Source organism: Vicugna pacos, chromosome 2 (assembly GCF_048564905.1).
Source record: "Vicugna pacos chromosome 2, VicPac4, whole genome shotgun sequence".
NCBI classification, from domain to species: Eukaryota; Metazoa; Chordata; class Mammalia; order Artiodactyla; family Camelidae; genus Vicugna; species Vicugna pacos.
The window spans coordinates 63539630-63557591 of record NC_132988.1 but is presented as its reverse complement, the minus strand read 5'-3'; the positions used below and the strand labels follow the sequence as shown (position 1 = coordinate 63557591).

At 36.1% G+C, this 17962-nt stretch overlaps 1 long non-coding RNA gene across 1 annotated transcript in view; it reads right to left on the bottom strand.

Annotated features, from left to right (window-relative positions):
* LOC140700159 (uncharacterized) overlaps positions 1–16306 on the bottom strand; it is a 66929-nt gene extending 50623 nt beyond the window's left edge. Inside the window, exon 1 of the long non-coding RNA XR_012078429.1 lies at positions 16252–16306. This is a non-coding gene — a long non-coding RNA (uncharacterized lncRNA). The remainder of the gene's footprint in view (positions 1–16251) is intronic.
* Between the last annotated feature and the right edge of the window lie 1656 nt (positions 16307–17962).

Sequence of the window (17962 nt, the reverse complement as noted above, 5' to 3'; positions counted from 1 at the left end):
ATGATTTTCATGGAAATAAGGCCTTAGGCAAAAATCCAACTCACAAAGTTTTACAAAAAGAAAAAGCACAAATAAACCTCCTCCGCAGGCCTTAAATCCCACCAAAATGAATTAAAAAATGAAACAACATTAACAATAATAAATTTTCATCCAGCTCTACCTAGTGCCACCTTCTTCCTCAGACCTACAGTGCAGAGGGGAGAGGCAGCCCTGAACGGGTCCCTCTAACAGCCACCTCGGGGGAGGGCCACATTTTCCCATCTGGCTCCAGCCCGCCCACCCCATCTTCTCACCAGCTGTTTGCCATTGGAAACCGGTTGCTTAAGCCAAACTCAGTTATTCACCACAAATCCCCAGCTCTTTGTTGTTCCTGGAAGATTGCCCACCTCCTGCAATGCTCTCTCCATCTCCTATGTTTTGAAGTATTTTCTCCATTCTTTAAGGATCCAATCAAGTCTTGTCATTTCCCAGAAGACTTCTCCAACTATAACTGCTTTTGCTGACATAGCTGAATTCATAAAACTCTGACAGTCTGTAAATACCATTTGACCTCAACAAAGATACCATATATTTGTCTTCTGGGGTTTTTTTTGTTTGTTTATTTGTTTAACTTATGCTACTCTCCTCCCCACTAGAGTTAGCTTCCTTGAAGGGCAGAACTTGGTCACAATCATCTTGGTCTCTACCTTAGTCTGTAGCACAGGGTAGGTTCATAGTTAATGCTTATTAAAGGCAGAAGCATAAAAACACAAACTATAAATTAATAATAATAAATGATACAGTGTAATTACATTCTCCATGGTAGAAATTTCTATTTCTACTGCAAATTCTCAAGACTCAAATGTATCATGGCTATGTACAATTTACTTCTAACTCCATATGGTCTACTCAAGATTCATAGTTTATGTGCAGTATATTCATCCCTCGTGTGAATATTTTCACCTGTGGCCTAATTTTACTTTTCTCTAATAATCAGAGGTGTTGATCAAAGATTAATTTTCCTAGGTGGAATAGTTGGAGTGATATAGATACTAAAAAAATTCAAAGCATTTACATTACACATGGAGAGTATCTAGCAATATATATTTTTCTTCAATCCTGCTTCTTTATGGTAATTCCCTTGGGTAAATATAATACTTCTTATAGCAATATAGAATCACATTGCTTTGAAAAATGTATGTTACAGCAGTATTTATATTGAGAATATCACACTTTGTAGGTATGCTCTGTTTTTTGACCTCAATGGTTCAGTTTAACTGGGGACCATTAGCACCTCTGCTAATGTATGCATACAGCACATATCATTAATTTTCTTCCTACCCTCACCTGAATGTGGCCACCCTGAAGATTTGGAACTTCTGGGGATGTTTCAGAATCCCTAAAGTGTTTCTTAACTACATTGAACAGGTCTTTTACTGTCTTTGTTATGTTCAGCCAATGTTTGGAACTATTCCACTAGTATTAAACAAAGTTCCAATTTTTCTGCCAAGAATGATGTCTGAATAATAATTCTGATAGAAACTTTGCTGGGTGGTTCTCACGTTTAAAAGAGGAAAAGGGATATTCTAAGTGTTTATGGTTGGCTATGAAAAATGTCAAGGCTCTTAGGATGGAAGATTACATAAAACAGGCAGGGGACATGCCTATAAGGAATCAATCAATGCAGAGCCAGTTTCTTTTTTATGAAAATTATACTTATGGCTCCATGCAATAAGAGGTATTTGGGTAGAGAAAGTTCAAAATGAAAAAAAAGCCAGCCTTGTACTTTTGACTATTAGCTGGACTTTACTGTTGCTGATATGAGGTTTTTAGAAACAGCAAAAAGGAGCCAATTTTCACAGCTAACACAGATGATTTCAAAAATATCTGCAATATTACAAGTACCCAACAAATGACAGCAACTATTTTCCCCTAAATATCAGGATAGAAAATCCAATATGTCATTCTGCTATTTAAAAGTCTCCTGCGTTAACCAGAGATAAGGAGAAAAAAGCCATTCCTATTGATCTATGGATGAAAACAAATAGTATACTATTGAGTGAACAATACTGGTGAGAAGATATCTTACTGTATTAGAGAAGAGAGAGACATCAAGTTTAGTGGCTTGATGAAAGTATGTTAGGTTAGGAAGTCTAAAAAGAATGTTTGCATCAATGTGACCGTTGTGTAGAAACAAGGAAAACAGGGAAAGAAACAGAACAGTGTTCCATTTTAAATTCTTTAGAATCAAGAAAGAAGGTGAACCAAGACCACAGCTAAACAGGATTAAGGTTTCCATAATGCTAAACAGCACTATCATGGCTCCTTGGTGAACTGACAACAACCATCTCCCCCACACCCCCATCACTTTATGGGAATTGTATTATACTGAAATATATTACCTGCAAATTAAGTAATTATTATTCGTGTGAAAGATGTGGCTAGCTAGTTCCACCCTAGAAGAAAGTCTGTCTAGGCACAAATGGTTTTAAGTCTTTTTTATTGTTTTTTTTAATGTCATGGCATACATAGAAAATAATTTTTGCATGCTCACTGGGATAAATAGACAAGGTGAGCAGTTGGCACAAGCTCACTGGCTCCCCAGGCTTTGCACAGTTTCTTTGTGGGAAGAGGTGATCAGCCTCTTCTAGGCACCTTTAAACCTTTCCCTGCAGACATGTCATGTCTGGCTCATTTTCAGACATTGATTGATATGGTAGGGGGCAAAATTTGCCACCCTAAAATGTGTTCCTTTGGCCTGAGAATTAATTTAGGCTGATTATGTTTAAGAAACAGAAGCCTCAGAAAGTTTTTCTTGTTACCTCTTCCCTTAACTGCCTAAGAGAATTTAGACAAAGGGCCTGTGCCTAGAGTTATCACCAGACATATCTGCAAAAAGTATGGGCTAAGTGTGGTGGGGGAAATTTACCAGGACCTAGCCGTCACAGTGCACTTAGTGTCCCATTGTTTCCACATGGCTCAGGGGAAATGTGTTTACTAAACATCATTTGCTTTTCCATCTCCATGTAAATTTTCTTTTTTTCCTTGAAGTCCCAAACCACTACCCCCAACATCCTCTTTTGTTGTTAGCTGAAGATGGTATTTAAGATGAGGATTTCAGCCGTTTGGGGGAGTTGCTCAGTTTTCCTGGATCTCTCCTGTGTATACATGTTATTAAACTTAAGTTTGATTTTCTCCTGTCAGTCTGTCTCATGTCAGTTTAATTCTTAGACCATCCAGAAGAATCTAGAACGAAATATATTCCTCCCTGATAATATTAGTAAGGACAGAATTTGTGTTTAGAATAAATGGATTAAATTTGGCCGGTGTTTCCTTGAGTTTCTGGACCACACCTATGGTATTTCCTTCTGTTTTAGTTGCAGACAATTTGAATAAATCAAATAGTTGCACATCCACTTTGCATGACCTGTTCAAAATATTGGCATTACCTATGGAGTGAGATTTTGGACTGAAGAACAGAAGTCACCTTTCTGTGTATTTTGGCTGGTTGTTGTAGGCATTGTAGCAGCTTGTTTCTTGGATTGATTCATACTATCAGCCAAAGGAGTTTCGTTGGCATAGAGCCCCAGAGATAAAGGGTACCAAAAGTCAAAATATAATAATTACATTTACGTATTCACTTTCATAACATCCCAATTAAAATACCATGGTATCAATCGTTTGCAAATCAGGATTCTAGTTTTTTTGTTTGTTTTAATTTTAGGTAAAAAGTTAATTATTACACTTTGCAAATTACCTCTGAAATTTAATAAAGCATAGGTAAGTATACCTTAACTCAGGAATGAAAGCTAACACAGATCATGAAATATTAATGCTCTGCTGCCAAATTTATAGATACACAGGAGCTTCAAACTCCTTTTTTGGCAGTAAATGTCTTGAGAAAACTTGCCTGAGGCTAAACCCTCTGGCTGACAATATCTCAGAATGCTTATCACAGGGTAGTTTTTATGCTTAAAGAGATCAAGCAGTTGATAAGCAGCAAAATCACCTCACTGGAGATCTTTAATTATAATCAAAGCTTTTTTTTTTAAATCACCAAATAAATAAGGCAGATAGGCTCAAATTAGTAACCAGACACCTATACAGTCATTATTTTACAGAGTCAAATACACTGGCTCCTACCAGATAGGGATGTGACAATTTTTGCCTTTGACATTTTCTTCTTTTTTTTCTTTTTCTTTCTTTCCTTATTTTTTTTTTTTAAATGGGGGTACTGGGGATTGAACCCAGGACCTGGGCATGCCAAGCATACACTCTGTCACTGAGCTACATCCCCATTCACTGAGCCTTTGATATTGAAAGTATAATCTGTAAATCAGACACAGGATCTACAGCATTTACAGACTTATAGTATAAATGTGTACAGTTTGAATACAGCAGACTTTGAAACGCATGAAGTGAGTTATTGTTGGGTCATTTCCACCCTTACATAGCTGTCCAGTGATTTTTCCTGTGTTGCATTTGTTTTTCTCAGTTTTTTCCCTCTAAGTTTATGTTTGCCTTTTACCTCTTCACAATTCACCTTTTCCTTTCTTTTTCTTTAAGTGAGTAAACTAGCTAGTACTCATTTATATGAAATAAATCCCTTTTGTATTCCATAAAGTATTTTCCTTTGGGGAAAGGAACCATTATGAAATTTTTATTGAGGTTTAGGAAAGCCTGGAGTTAAAAAAAAAATTAAGCATTTTCTGCACAAGCAACATGACAAAGAAATTCTCTGAGATTTTACCACTAGTTCTGGTACACAACTCCAGCCTGACAATGTTGCAACTTCATTAATAGTAATTTGTTTTGTGAGCTACACTGGAAATACCAAGAAAATAAATACACTCAGCTAATCCTATATGTGTTTATTTTATGTAAACTAACAAAGCAAAAACACAAAGTGACTATCTGTGAATTATCTGATATAAAAATACAGATTGAAAATGGTATATACAACAACTAAAAGATGTATTATATATTTAAAGAGCCTTTCCAATAAGAAAAACAAAATACTCATTTTGTTTTATGTTTAAAAGATGTCTGAAGATGTTTATCTAGGGCTATCGGGAAAAATCTTTGCTACAAAGGCAATGCAACTTCATATAAAATCTCAATGCTGCTGATGGACCAGATATGCTGACAGACCATTATAATAGAAAAAATCACAAAACGAGCAGAATAGTGACTTTCTCTTGTTGAAAAGGAAAAGAGAGAAAAGTAAGGTACAGGATAAGAAGGAATGGGATGACATGGTAGTTTTGAATGAACTGGTTACAGAAAAATACTTACCAAGATAGTGATAAATTGCTTTGCCTGAACTATGGTCAATATTTTGATGCAGTTAAAGTTGATGACAATTTGCTTCACTTGCCAGACATTACTGGTATCATTAATAGTCAAAATCATGCTAAAGTTTCATGGTATTTTCCAAATCAAGTGTGTATGTGTATATACAGGGAAATACGTTATCACTGACAAGAAAGAACACCTGTTTTGTTTCCTTTTAGTATTCCTAAAATACTCGAAGAAATGAATATTTGTATTTGTAAGGCTGTTAACACAATAATTGTTGGCTAATATTGCAAAAAGTATATGTAATAAATACAATAGGTTTATGACATTTACTTTTTTAGTCTAATTTAAAAAGTAGCCATGCCTTCATAAAAGCAGAGTGATTGACTCAACATGACTTGTTATCATATAGTTAAATTTCTAAAAAATATGTATCATATAATGCCTCTCAGTTGCTTTTCTACATAAAAGTTATTCAACAATCATCTCTTCTGCCAACCCTCCAACACTCCAAACCCTAACCAAAGCAATGTCCTAATATGCTAAGATCTTTCTATATTTTTACAGTAGTTTTTTGCACGAATAAAGTTCATTGAAAACAAACAATACAAAATTTACTCCAAATTTTTCTTATTGTTTGAAATAAAGACCGAAGAATGATTGGGTTTCTACCTTTTGACAAAATTTTCTGCTGCTCCTAAAGTGGTATTATTTAAAAATATATTACCCAAACGAGCAACATATTCTTTGGAGGTTTTTAAAGGATCTATGTCCATTCAGAAAACACAAATGTAAAAGTGTGAAGTGAGAAAAGTAATGAAATCTAATGAATTTGAGTCCAAATGTTGTATTTTTTCAAGTTCACCAAAGTGACTTAGTTTTAAACACAGGGATAAAATAACTTGTCATGGGGAAATTTGTATTTGTTTTGGCTCTGCTCCACTGTTTGGAATATGACTGATACCTCTGCGCCTTTTACTATTTATACTTTCAAATGCATACTCCTAATAAAATTTATTATTATAAAATAAATTTTGTAGCTTAATCACTTAATACTGTTACATAAATTCATATAATACCTGAGTGAGTAAAAAAATAAAGCACAAATGTGAGTGCTTTTTTGAAACATAACAACATATATATCCATCATTAATAAATGCATTAAGCATTGTAGCAGAGAAGTGTGTTATGTCAATTCACATTATACATTCCCAGTGTGAAATATGTATGTCACAAATGCCTCATTCTGTGTCTTGCATCATAGAAAACAGACTTTTGAAAAATCAAAGGGAGATATCAAAAGGAGAATTCTTTTATATTCCACTCCTTTGCTGCCACAGGACCGTGTAACACCAGCCACATCCGTGACTTCACCAGTCTTTGAAGCCGTACATGAAGTACAAGCATGCATCATTGGCTTCTAAGAGTTATTCCTTAGGATGTCAGTCCCTGTCATAGCAGCCTATTAATTTTTAAAAATACAACCGGTAGTTTTCTCAGAAGACTTATTCATTTATGAGGCCAGTGGTTATATGTATCATGCTACTCAACAAATGCAAGTGTTCTTCTTGCACCAAAATTTTTCTCTGATGTTCAATAGGGTCTATATGCCCCAATTAGTATCAGTCTTATGTTATGGGATATGGAATCTCCATAAAGCCACTCAATTGATCATAAAGCCACTCAATGATGGCAGCCTCCATTTATTAACTGATTTGTATCTAATTTACAGAGCAAAGTGGTCTAATAGAATTGGCCATAGCTCAGGTAAGGATTTTTTGGAAACAAAAATAATGACACAATTTAAGGAAAGGGAGCTGTCCAAAAAGTGCAGGGCGCAGAATCTAAGAAATTAGAGCAAAAATATTGAGAGAAAGAGGCAAGGGAAAGATGGAGAGGAGAGTATTGAGGAGACTAGAGGGGAGAATGGCATGTTTAGTGAACAAATAAGAAGTGGGTTAACTTGGTAAATCTGGAAAGGAACCTCCATTACTAATGTGCTCACTGTGCTGAAACACACAATGTTGAAAAGAAATAAATGGTAGACTGTTTTATATTCTTCTGAATACTGAAATGAGGGAAATGGTGGGCCCAAGGTTATCCTAAGTCCTCTCTTACTCTGTGTCCAATGAGTCTCCCCAGCTGCTGACCTTACCAAACAAAATGAGCCTCAAACCCACCATCACATGTTTGGCAGCACCTTACACAGAGGTGGAAGTTCCCAAACATGACCATGATCACCTTCTTCATGGTCTCGCCTTCACAGCCTGATGATCCTACTTTCTCAGACATTCCTCCAGGCTCTAGCTGTTCACCTGTCCACCCACACAAGTAATCCAGGCTGATATGATAAGTGATTATTCTCTTATCCTCCTGCTGACCCCTCCCAGACCATCACTTCCCCAGTGTCTCCCACATTTGTGTAACTTTGATTCCTATTAAACTTCTAACTTCCAAAATAACTCATAGTAATTGTTTTCTTTTTTTCCTAATTGAACTCAAACACATTGGTACCTGAGGTAGACTGGCTTTATTATTGGTGTCAATTTCCATGTTTCACTGTCTCCATTCTTTTTACAGAGCATTATCACACTGACGCTTGGCTCATTATACGACTTGCTTTGGCCAAAGCACAGGTGCAATTTTGATGAGTGTGGAGACTTGAAAAATTCTTGAATGTTTCTGCTTTTTCTCATGAAACTATGCTACCCCTATGATGACATACCTAGTGTAGCCTGCTGGAGGAGAATGTGGAGGAGAATGAAGTCATTCTAGCTGAGGCCATCCTAGACAAGTCAGAGCCCATAGACCCACCAGCTGACTGCAGATGCTTAAAGGAGCCCAGATAAGATCTGCTGAACTTGGTCTAGATCATCAGAATAGCCAGCCAAATGGAAGAACCATGAAAATTAATAAAATTTTATTGCTTTAAGCCAGAATTTTGGGGCGAATTTAGTATGCAGAAATAAATAATTGATATGGAGTGGTTTTTTACATCTTAGTTTTTCTTGGCACTCTAAGCAGAGTAAAGATCCTTTCTCTACAACCCCCAGCAATTTTAAGTATGTATATTATAAACATTAACAATGCCATTATTTGTACACACATTGGTTTCCTCTTTTAGAATCTAAGCAACCTACTCTCAGAAATTATGCGTTATTAACCTTATTCAACTTTATATCTACAGCATTTAGAATAGGTCCTAATAAACAGTGTTTAGCAAACACTTGTTAAAGGAAAGAAGGAAGGATTATCACTTTTTCTCTGAAACCTTCCCTATACCACTGCCCCATTCTCCATCAGGCATGCAGCATTCTACTGCTTGCTTTCTTTGTGGATACACCTTCTATTAGATTGCAAGTAATTGGCATGCAAGGGATTTTTTCACCTCTTATCTCCTACATCTAGCAGAGTACATTGTGGAAAATACATATTAAATGAAGTAACAAAAATATTAAAATTCCTACTGCTACAATGCCTAACACAATTAAAAACAAAAATAAATAGCAATATAATATTGAAAAAGAAGGGCTTGTTAAGGATCTGTTTCATTTTAATATATTTTAATGACATTTTAATATATTTGCCAAGATGGTTATTCAAAAAGGAAGTAAAAAAATCTTGGAACTGTTAAGCAAAGGACATATATTTTTGGTCATTGAAAGTTAGGTTTGAATTTCACCTTTGTCACTAGTCTTGTGAATTTTGGAAGTCACTATACATTCCAAGATTTATTTTCCTCATCTTTAAAGCAAAGTCCTATTTCATAGAACTTTTGTAAAACTTAAATGAGAAGAATTTAAAGCAAGCTAATACATAGTAGATACTCAGTAAATAATAGCTATTACCTTTTATTGTTTTTTAATATTATCATCATTTTTACTATCAATATAAGCCTTCCTGGAGTTTACACTCTACCATAGTCAATTTTGTTTCTAGAAGTAAATTTAAATTTTTAAACTCTGGCAAATAAAAGGTCAAATTTCAGTAGTCATGCATGAATTTTAAACAGTTATTGTGAGTTCTTTTTCCTCTTAAAACAATACTCCTCCTCCCCTTTTGGTACTGACAATGGAAACTATCTTTTTCGTCCTGAAATCTAAGCCCTTCTCTAGGACTTAAAAGTTCTATTGAGATATGTAGTCAAAGGACTGGCCCATTTAGAAAATATTTCTTCCCTTTTTGTCTAGGAAAGGGCTGAGATTATTCTTTCAGAATCTTAAAGAATACTAACATATTATCATTTGTAAAATATCACCGTATTTTATCTCAAAGCTTTTCTGGTATAACGTACTCATTGTTCATTTGCTTACTTGTATTCATTTGAGAAAAACAAAATTTTATATAACTCCTGTGGAAATAAATGTAGACCAGTCAAATGGGAATGAGCAAAGACTATCCAGAGCTTATTGTAAAGCTTGGGAGTGAGCTGCTATCACTTGAATTTGGCAGAGACTCAAGGCAGACAGAGGAGTGGGAAAGCTTTATAGTGAAAAACAGGGAAGGCTCTGATTGGAGGTTGTTGGCATGCGGACTCTGGAGGCAAGCTAAAAGAAGCAGAGCATTTAGTTTGATTGGTTAGGGGCATCCTGTGTGATTGGTAGGGGAGCATACTTCTCTTGTTCTGGTTGGTCCTAAACTGGGAGTGGGGGCAAAATTAGGGAAGCTGTCATTTATTGATCAAGTCATTATCATTCAGGGACAATTGGTATAGAAGTTGTGGTTTGGCTTCCTGGAATGGTTGCTGCAGAGTTTGTGGATTAGAGTTTTATTTTTAAACATGGTCTGGGCATTTGCGCTTTGCATATTCAGTCTCTTTTTCCCTTTGTGTTATACACAGAGGACCCCTCAAAATACTAAAGATTTTCTTTTCATGCTAATCTACTCTTATAGAAGTGAGTTTCATAGTAAGTTTATATACTCAAAAATACATTTCTAACTGGGAAGCAAGATGGTGGAGTAGAAGGACACTTGTAGCTCACCCTTTCCCACAAATACACCAAAACTCACATCTACGGACCTACTCAGCCAACCAGAGCACCCACCAAACTCCGACAGAATATAGCCCTCTTCGAAAGACAAAGACACCAAAAATCTGGTAGGAGAAAAGGAAAAAAATAAAGAAGAAAAAGCAAAACAGCAAGGGACCGATCCCACGGGAGAGGGAGCAACAAAGGAGGACAGGCACTTGTTCACTGGGTCTCCCCCCTCCAACGGAGAGGCCAGCGGGACAGAGGGGGAGCCCCCGAGGTTCAGATCTGCCCTGAGCATCCCTTGACTGACAGAACTGAGTTAAATGGGCACAAAGGGTCCCCACGACACCCAGTCTGAGATGCAAGCCTACAGCTGGGGTGGGGACAGGCCACCCGAGTCAGGTGGAGGACTGGGGCGGCTGCACTGAGGAAGCCCCAGGGGACTGCAGGATGCTGCGTGCCCTGGCTGGGAGGGGATATGAAGCAGAACAACTTCGGTTCCCCATAATTTGCAAAAAAAAAGCAAAGCAACATGGCTGGTGTGCCCTGGGGGGAGGGGCGCCATAGCCTTTGTCTCCTCAGACCTGCATCGCCATTACTGGCACATCTCACGGGAAGAGAGGCAGGGATCAGCCACAGCCACCATCTCCTCCTGTGGACAGTGCCTGGGCGGGGGCAGGGCCGAGACCTGAATCCGCACCCAGGGGCTCCACAACCTCCTAGGCAGAACTGAGACTTGTTTATAGCCCAAGACAGATAGGATCTTTCTGCCCTGGCACCTCAGAGAACTTGTGCCGCCAAGAATTTGACACAACATTGTGAAATAACTATTACTCAATAAAAAAGTAAAAAAGTATGTTTCTACACTGGAAATAAATTATGCTTTTGAAAACATCTGTATACAGATTCCTATATAAAATAGTCAGACATATTTATATTGACTTAGGTTTTCTGTCAGTTTGTTTTAGGAAGAATCTCAATTCTGCTACTTTGAATTGGTGACATTTTAAGGACATTTATGAAAACCAAGATGGAAATTCTTTCTAGACCACCAGAACAGAAGTATGATAACCTACTATCAGTGTTCTTCATTCATTGATCACAGCCCTGAGAGAAGAGTAATCTGACTGTGAAATTGCTTTTTTACTGGAAATAATTAAATCTGATATGTAAAATAATTTATTAACGCTACAAGGTCTTTGAAAGCAATTTTGTTAGATGAATAAATTATTGCTATCTTTATGAAGAGGTCACAACAACCATAAAGCATGTATAAAAATAATTTCACAATAGAAAAGCTTTATTCTGGGTAAAACAAAGCTTCTGAGTACGGCAGCATGTTACTTTTAAGAACTCGAAAAAAACACCTCTGAATAAGAAAATTATAAAAGAAAAGTTTATAATATTAAATTGCTTGATTTAAGTGGGTTTTCCTTTAAATTAAACCAAATATCTACAATAAGTTAAAGAAAATTATCTTCTTCAAATCATTCATTCACTTTTTCAACAAGTACTTGTTGACCACCTAGGAATCTAGATTGAGAAGAGCTCACATAGGGTCATCTGACATCATATACTCTGCCTGCTTGTTTTAAAAAGTTGAACCAACATTTTAAAAATCAGGACATTTCATACCAAAATCTAGATTTCTATCTTCCCTTAAACAACATGGTGTTGTATTTGCACAGGCTAGCAACCAGCTGGAAGAGAGAAGAGGCTCCCTTCTTTAGACAGGATATGTCTGAGTCCAGACCACTCCCCACTCAAACTCTGTCTCCCTCACTTTTCCTTTATCAGAGCCCTGCCACCTTGCTACCCATAGAGAAACATTTCCTCCTACCCATGCTTCTATACAGAATTGAAAATAAAAAGCTAGACCAGTAAAATATCACATTTTAAGAAAAGGGGAAAATATATTTACTTGTGGAAATAAGACTATTTCCACAATTAAATATGCAAACCGTCGCTATAATCAAAAAGCAAAAAAAAAAAAAAAGACAAAACCCAATACATTTTCAATTATGTAATACTATCATTGTGGCCCCTGCAAACTTTGGCACTAGAAGCCCTAGGTAAACAAGCCAGGCTCTATGCTATTTCCATAGATATAATTGTTTGCAATATCGAGTATGTCCTTGATTTCATAGAGCGTATAGTCTAACAGGGAGAAAACTATTAAGAATTCTAATAAAGTTAAACAAACAATTGCAGTAGAAAGGTTCCCTCCTTAACCAGTAGAAAAATGGAAACTTTAAGGATCTATCTTTTAGTTATTCACTGGAAAAGCACAAAGGCCCAGGGAAACAGGTGTTTGCCTCACCCTGATACCTTGATCCCTCACATGGATTATTTATGCTAATAATCACCAGTTTCCACATTGCTGTCTACACACACTTACCTACCAAATTGTCCTCCACTCTCTTTCATGCATTTCAACCTTCTAACTTATGATCATTAAACTTCCCTATAGCTGCCATGACTTCCCAGAATGTTCTCATGACTGGCTGATCTTCATTAAAACCTGGCTCTCTCTTATGAAAACACTTCCAGTGAACTGCTCTTAATAGAAAGTCCTTTTTTTTATTCTTTTTTGGTCCACATACTTTAGAACCAACAGATGAGACAGGTGTTCACTTTCTTCTTTAATGCTGTATTCAGGTAATTAATCCTTCCACTTTCTTCTGAGAGAATGAATGTTTATCTTCTCTTCCTGGGCCACCCTCTTGGGTCCTGATATCATCTACTGAACTACTCCCTACTATTTGTTGAAGACATCTCTCAGGGCAAAGAATTTCTCCCTACCTCATTACCATTCTCTGTTACTTCAACATGGACATTGAGAAATTAGCCTCACCCAATCTCTTTGGTCCTTGAATTCTTATCCCTTCTCTAACTTAGACACCCATTCCCATATTTACTTTTGACTTCATTAGAAATCCAACTACATGTGAAATGTGGACTTCAGACAGTTCAATTCCTTACCCCTCTCCAGCCCTCTTGGTATAACTATCATTTTATTAGCACTTTCCCAGGTTTTTTCTTTTTTGTCCAGGTTGATTACACAGTATGCCACTAAAATCACTCATTTGCGCACACCCTCAACTCTTTCGTCTCTTTTTTCCTCCATTTTTCACCGTAGGAGAACTCTTGTTGAATGCTAACCTACACCATTTCACTGCCTGTAATTGAGTATATGAATATTTCCAGGGCAAGGAAAATCATACAATGGCATATTTCACAGTAAAGTCATAATCACATTTCTCAAATGAGCACAAAATCAGTAACTCCTAGAACTCCTATGATGTTTCCTCAGAGTATTTGTTTTCCATCATTGAGATAAGTTATCACATCATTTCTCTACATTCTCAACTCCATTGTGTTAAATGATCTACGTAATATTTTATTGAGAGAACTGAAGACATCAAACATAACCTCTTTGGCAGAAACTGCTAGGCACCTCAAAATATCCATTCAATCTTTCTGTTTTTTAAGTAACAGAACTCCATTCTTTCCATATTGCCACTGGCTAAAAGATTTTATATCTCCGAATTCCTTGAAGTTGGGTATGGCCCTATGACTTACTTCCAGCCAAGGAGATGTAAACAGAAATGTATGACATCTTCATAAAGTTCATTAGAAGGTATGGATGTGGCCCCCTTTTTTTTATTTTTTCACTCTCTCCAACTTACTGCCTACAAACTAAAAATAATTGTGGTGACTTTTATGCTAAAAGGCAGAACCTTTTTTGAGAAAAAGAGAAAAGGGTCAAGTAAAAAGAATGAAGAAGACTCACTGCATGTCAAGGTAAAAGATCATTTGGGGGCTTTGTCAATTATTGCTTCAGGGGAATGGGAGAATTAGAAAACACTGCAGGAAACTGAATGAAAGGTAGGAAAAAGAGACAACCTATAAAAATCTTTCAAGAAGTGTGCTTATGAAAGAGATGAGAGAGATGGAAAAGAAAACTGAGGAAGAAATATAAATTAAGTTTTTTTTAAAGAGAGGTGCATGATTATTTTCACATTTTTAAAAAATTTACTAAAGGGGTATATGGTGATTTTAACAAGTTTATCAATCTAAAGTTGACTAAAAGAAGGATTAATATTTTCTCCACATCTCTCCTGTTCTAGCCCCCTCAACAACCTGTTCTTTGTCCTTATTACTATTTTATTTTTAATTTAAAATGTTGTGTCAATTTCTGATGTACAGCATTATAGTTCAGTCATATATATACATACATATATTCATTTTCATATTCTTTTTCATCATAGGTTACTACAAAATATTGAATACAGTTCCCTGTGCTATACAGAAGAAAATTGTTGTTTATTTATTTTATGCATAGTAGTTAGTATCTGCAAATCTCAAACTCCCAATTTATCCCTTTCCACTGGCTTACTTCGCTTAGAATGACAATCTCCAGGTCCATCCATGTTGCTGCAAATGGCATTATTTTATTTCTTTTTATGGCTGAGTAGTCATTGTATAAATATATCAAAATTTCTTTACTTAGTCATCTGTCAGTGGATATTTAGGTTGTTTCCATGTCTTGTCTATTGTAAATAGTGATGCTGTGAACACTGGGGTGTATGGATCTTTTCAAATTAGAGTTCCCTCCAGACATATGCCCAGAAGTGGGACTGCTTGATCATACGGCAAGTCTATTTTTAGTTTATTATCATTTTTAACACAATATTGTTTTAATTTTCTCTCCTGTAAAGTGGGGATAATACTGCCAGCATCAAAGGTTGGTAAATACCACATTTGCTATTATTCTTTGGCAGCTGAACCTGTGATTGGTTTGCTTACTTTCAGATCCCTTCCCTGATACCCCTTGCTCTGCTCTACACCACAGATGCGTGGCTCCTCCACTTCCTGAGCTCCTTTGTCTCTTGGCTTCTAATTAGTTTCAAGATCCTGGATGCACTAGCAGAATACTATAGGAGAGAACAGAAAGAAGTCAGGATACTAACCTCTCTCTTTGACTTGGCTCCAAGTCAGGCCTCAGCAGGAGCTGCCTATCCTTCACTGTGTGAGCTCCCTTGGAGACTCTCAGTCCCTGAACTCACAGCACCATCTTCTCCCACTGGGTTTGATACACTGTCCCACTATATCATTTTGGATGATAGCAGCTTTCACTTGTTCTAAGTTCTGGGTGTCTTACTATCACCCAATTGGTTTTTCCTGTCTTTTATCATTTCTCCAACTAGTTTCCAATGTTATATTCCCTCTATTATACCACCTGGCATGGGTTCTCTCTTCTTGACTTTGCCCTGATTGATATAGCTGTCATCATCATCATCGCCATCACAATGAGTCAGAAAATCAGAATCAATTAAATATAGAAATAAATGCCTAAAGAAAGTAAGAGATGAGTACAAAGCCTAGGTAAGAAGAAAACTCTACAACTGGTAGAAGAAAAACTATCTTTCTATTAAAAAAGAAAAAAAAAACAGGCAATCAGAAGCAGGTAAATGGTCAGTTGAGTTTATTTTGTATTACATTTTGTTATTTTTATATAGTCCATTCATCTTGAATGCATTTGAGACAACTGAGACCACGATGTAATTGTATCTTATCTCCTAGTAACACCTCAGCAAAGTAGTGAGTCTCCAGGGAAAGATGACTAAATTGTGTGTTATGCAGATAGAGCCTTCAAAAAATGTCACAGAGCTCCTTAGGTCCCAGAGCACACAGCAACAGCAGGATAATATCTATGCAACTTAAAATGAGGCAAAAAGTAAAAACAATTGTATGGAATTTTTAGGCAGATTGGGGCTTCGTCAGGCTCAAAAAGTTGGCAAAAAACAGAAGAAGTTCTCTCTGCCTGAACATGGCACTACAGAAGAAAAGAGCTTTGCCGAACTGAATGGACCAGATGAGAACCAGTAATAACTTAGTAGGCATCTATATAGACTGACCACTGAGAAACCAGCAAGACAAAAGATTCAAAAGAAGTCAACGTGGACAAAACACACTTAGGACTAGATGTCCGACTTACCCTCCAGTGTCTTGGGACTATGTAGGGACCATGGAATCTTGACACAGTACCTAGAATAGGAAAAGGGAGCCTGTGAAATAATTTGGATTACAAGTTTTGACACTGTGATGGAATAGGGCTACAAATAAAAAAAATATAGTTTATAAAAATAAATTTCTATTTATTACCTATATGAATTAGTAAAATGAGATTTCTATCTGTGACTTAGCAAACAAAAATAGTTGAAGCTTCTTACGAGTTTTCAACTCATAACAGAAAAATAAGCTCATGCTATGGGAAATTTTATGAAGTACTGTACCAAAGACATGAAAGAGTCTATTTTTGGTAAAAAGAAGCCAAGCTGGAAAAAATGTGTCCTTATTTTATAAAGCTTATATAATTTTCTGAATAATTGATTGAAAGACTGAAATCAACCAGAATGTTACCTTGAGCCTTTATGCATGGATAGTTGCATTTTAGTTCTTTTGTTGTTTTGTTCTAGTTTGTTTTCCCACATTAAAAATTATATGTTTGAAGACAGTTTTAATTATGAAATTACTTGTAAAGAATTTTTCAAGTATTAGTATTTTTTCAACCGGGAAGAAATAGAGATAAATGCTTATATGGGACAAGAACTATAATAGGTAAAATGCAAGAGTCAGGATTCCTAGTTGGCCCATTCTGAGCCCAAACAGCTTTCACTGAGATTTCTCAGCTTAAAATTATTTGCATCCTGGTTTTCTCAGTATCTTCACTGGGTCCTTAAGTGGTAAATTAAAATAATAATTTAAACCCTTTTGGCAAGATTTATAATGGAATTTGAAGTGACTTGTAAGCTTTCTTCAGATGTAGAGATAAATCTTTACTTTGCATGTAGAATGCATTAGCCAAAATTTATTTGCTCCTTTTCTTAAAATGAGAAACATAACGATGTCTTGGTAAAGTATAAACATGAGGATGAGGGGGAAAGATTCATTGTTTACTTAATAAGTTGCTCACAAATTCAGATTATTTAGCAGCTATCTTTCTAGCCTGAGCATTCATGTTCAACAACTGATGATATCCGTATAATAGAAATACCATTGATCAAGTGGAAAAAGAGACTTGATCATTGGCATTATTAAGTAGTTTTTGACTTTTCATTATACATGACAAAAATTGTAGTGTTAATGGTTAAAAAGAATGCATGAGTTATCTTCCTTCACTGAACGTGTCTGGTTAAAAAAAAAAAGATGTGTAAGTCAGTGAACCTTTCATTAGCATATGACACAATTAACTAAATTCCCTAATAATACTGAATGTACTGAATAATACATTTACTGAAAATTTCAGCACTGAATGGTGCCACCTCTTTGGAAACATTAGCCTAGCACTTCTGTATAGGGGTTCTGCTGACATAGCTCATTAAGCTGGGGAATATTGGCTTACATTTCTCTCTTTCTCTCTCTCTTTCTGTGTGTGTATATATATATATATATATACACACACACATACATACATATATATTGTTTTTTTCTTCACAAAAGGAAATTGATCAGACAAGGAAGCTGATATGCAGTGATGTTTCTCCATTCAACCTAGATTTTTCATAAATAGACATTTATTTTAGCCATTAAGCAAAAGAGAAATAAAAAAATCTTACATGGTAGGTAATGTAAAACATCATCTTTATGGTAAAATATTGATGCTTTACAGTTGAATGTAAAATTTCCATGAACTTTTAAGAATAGGG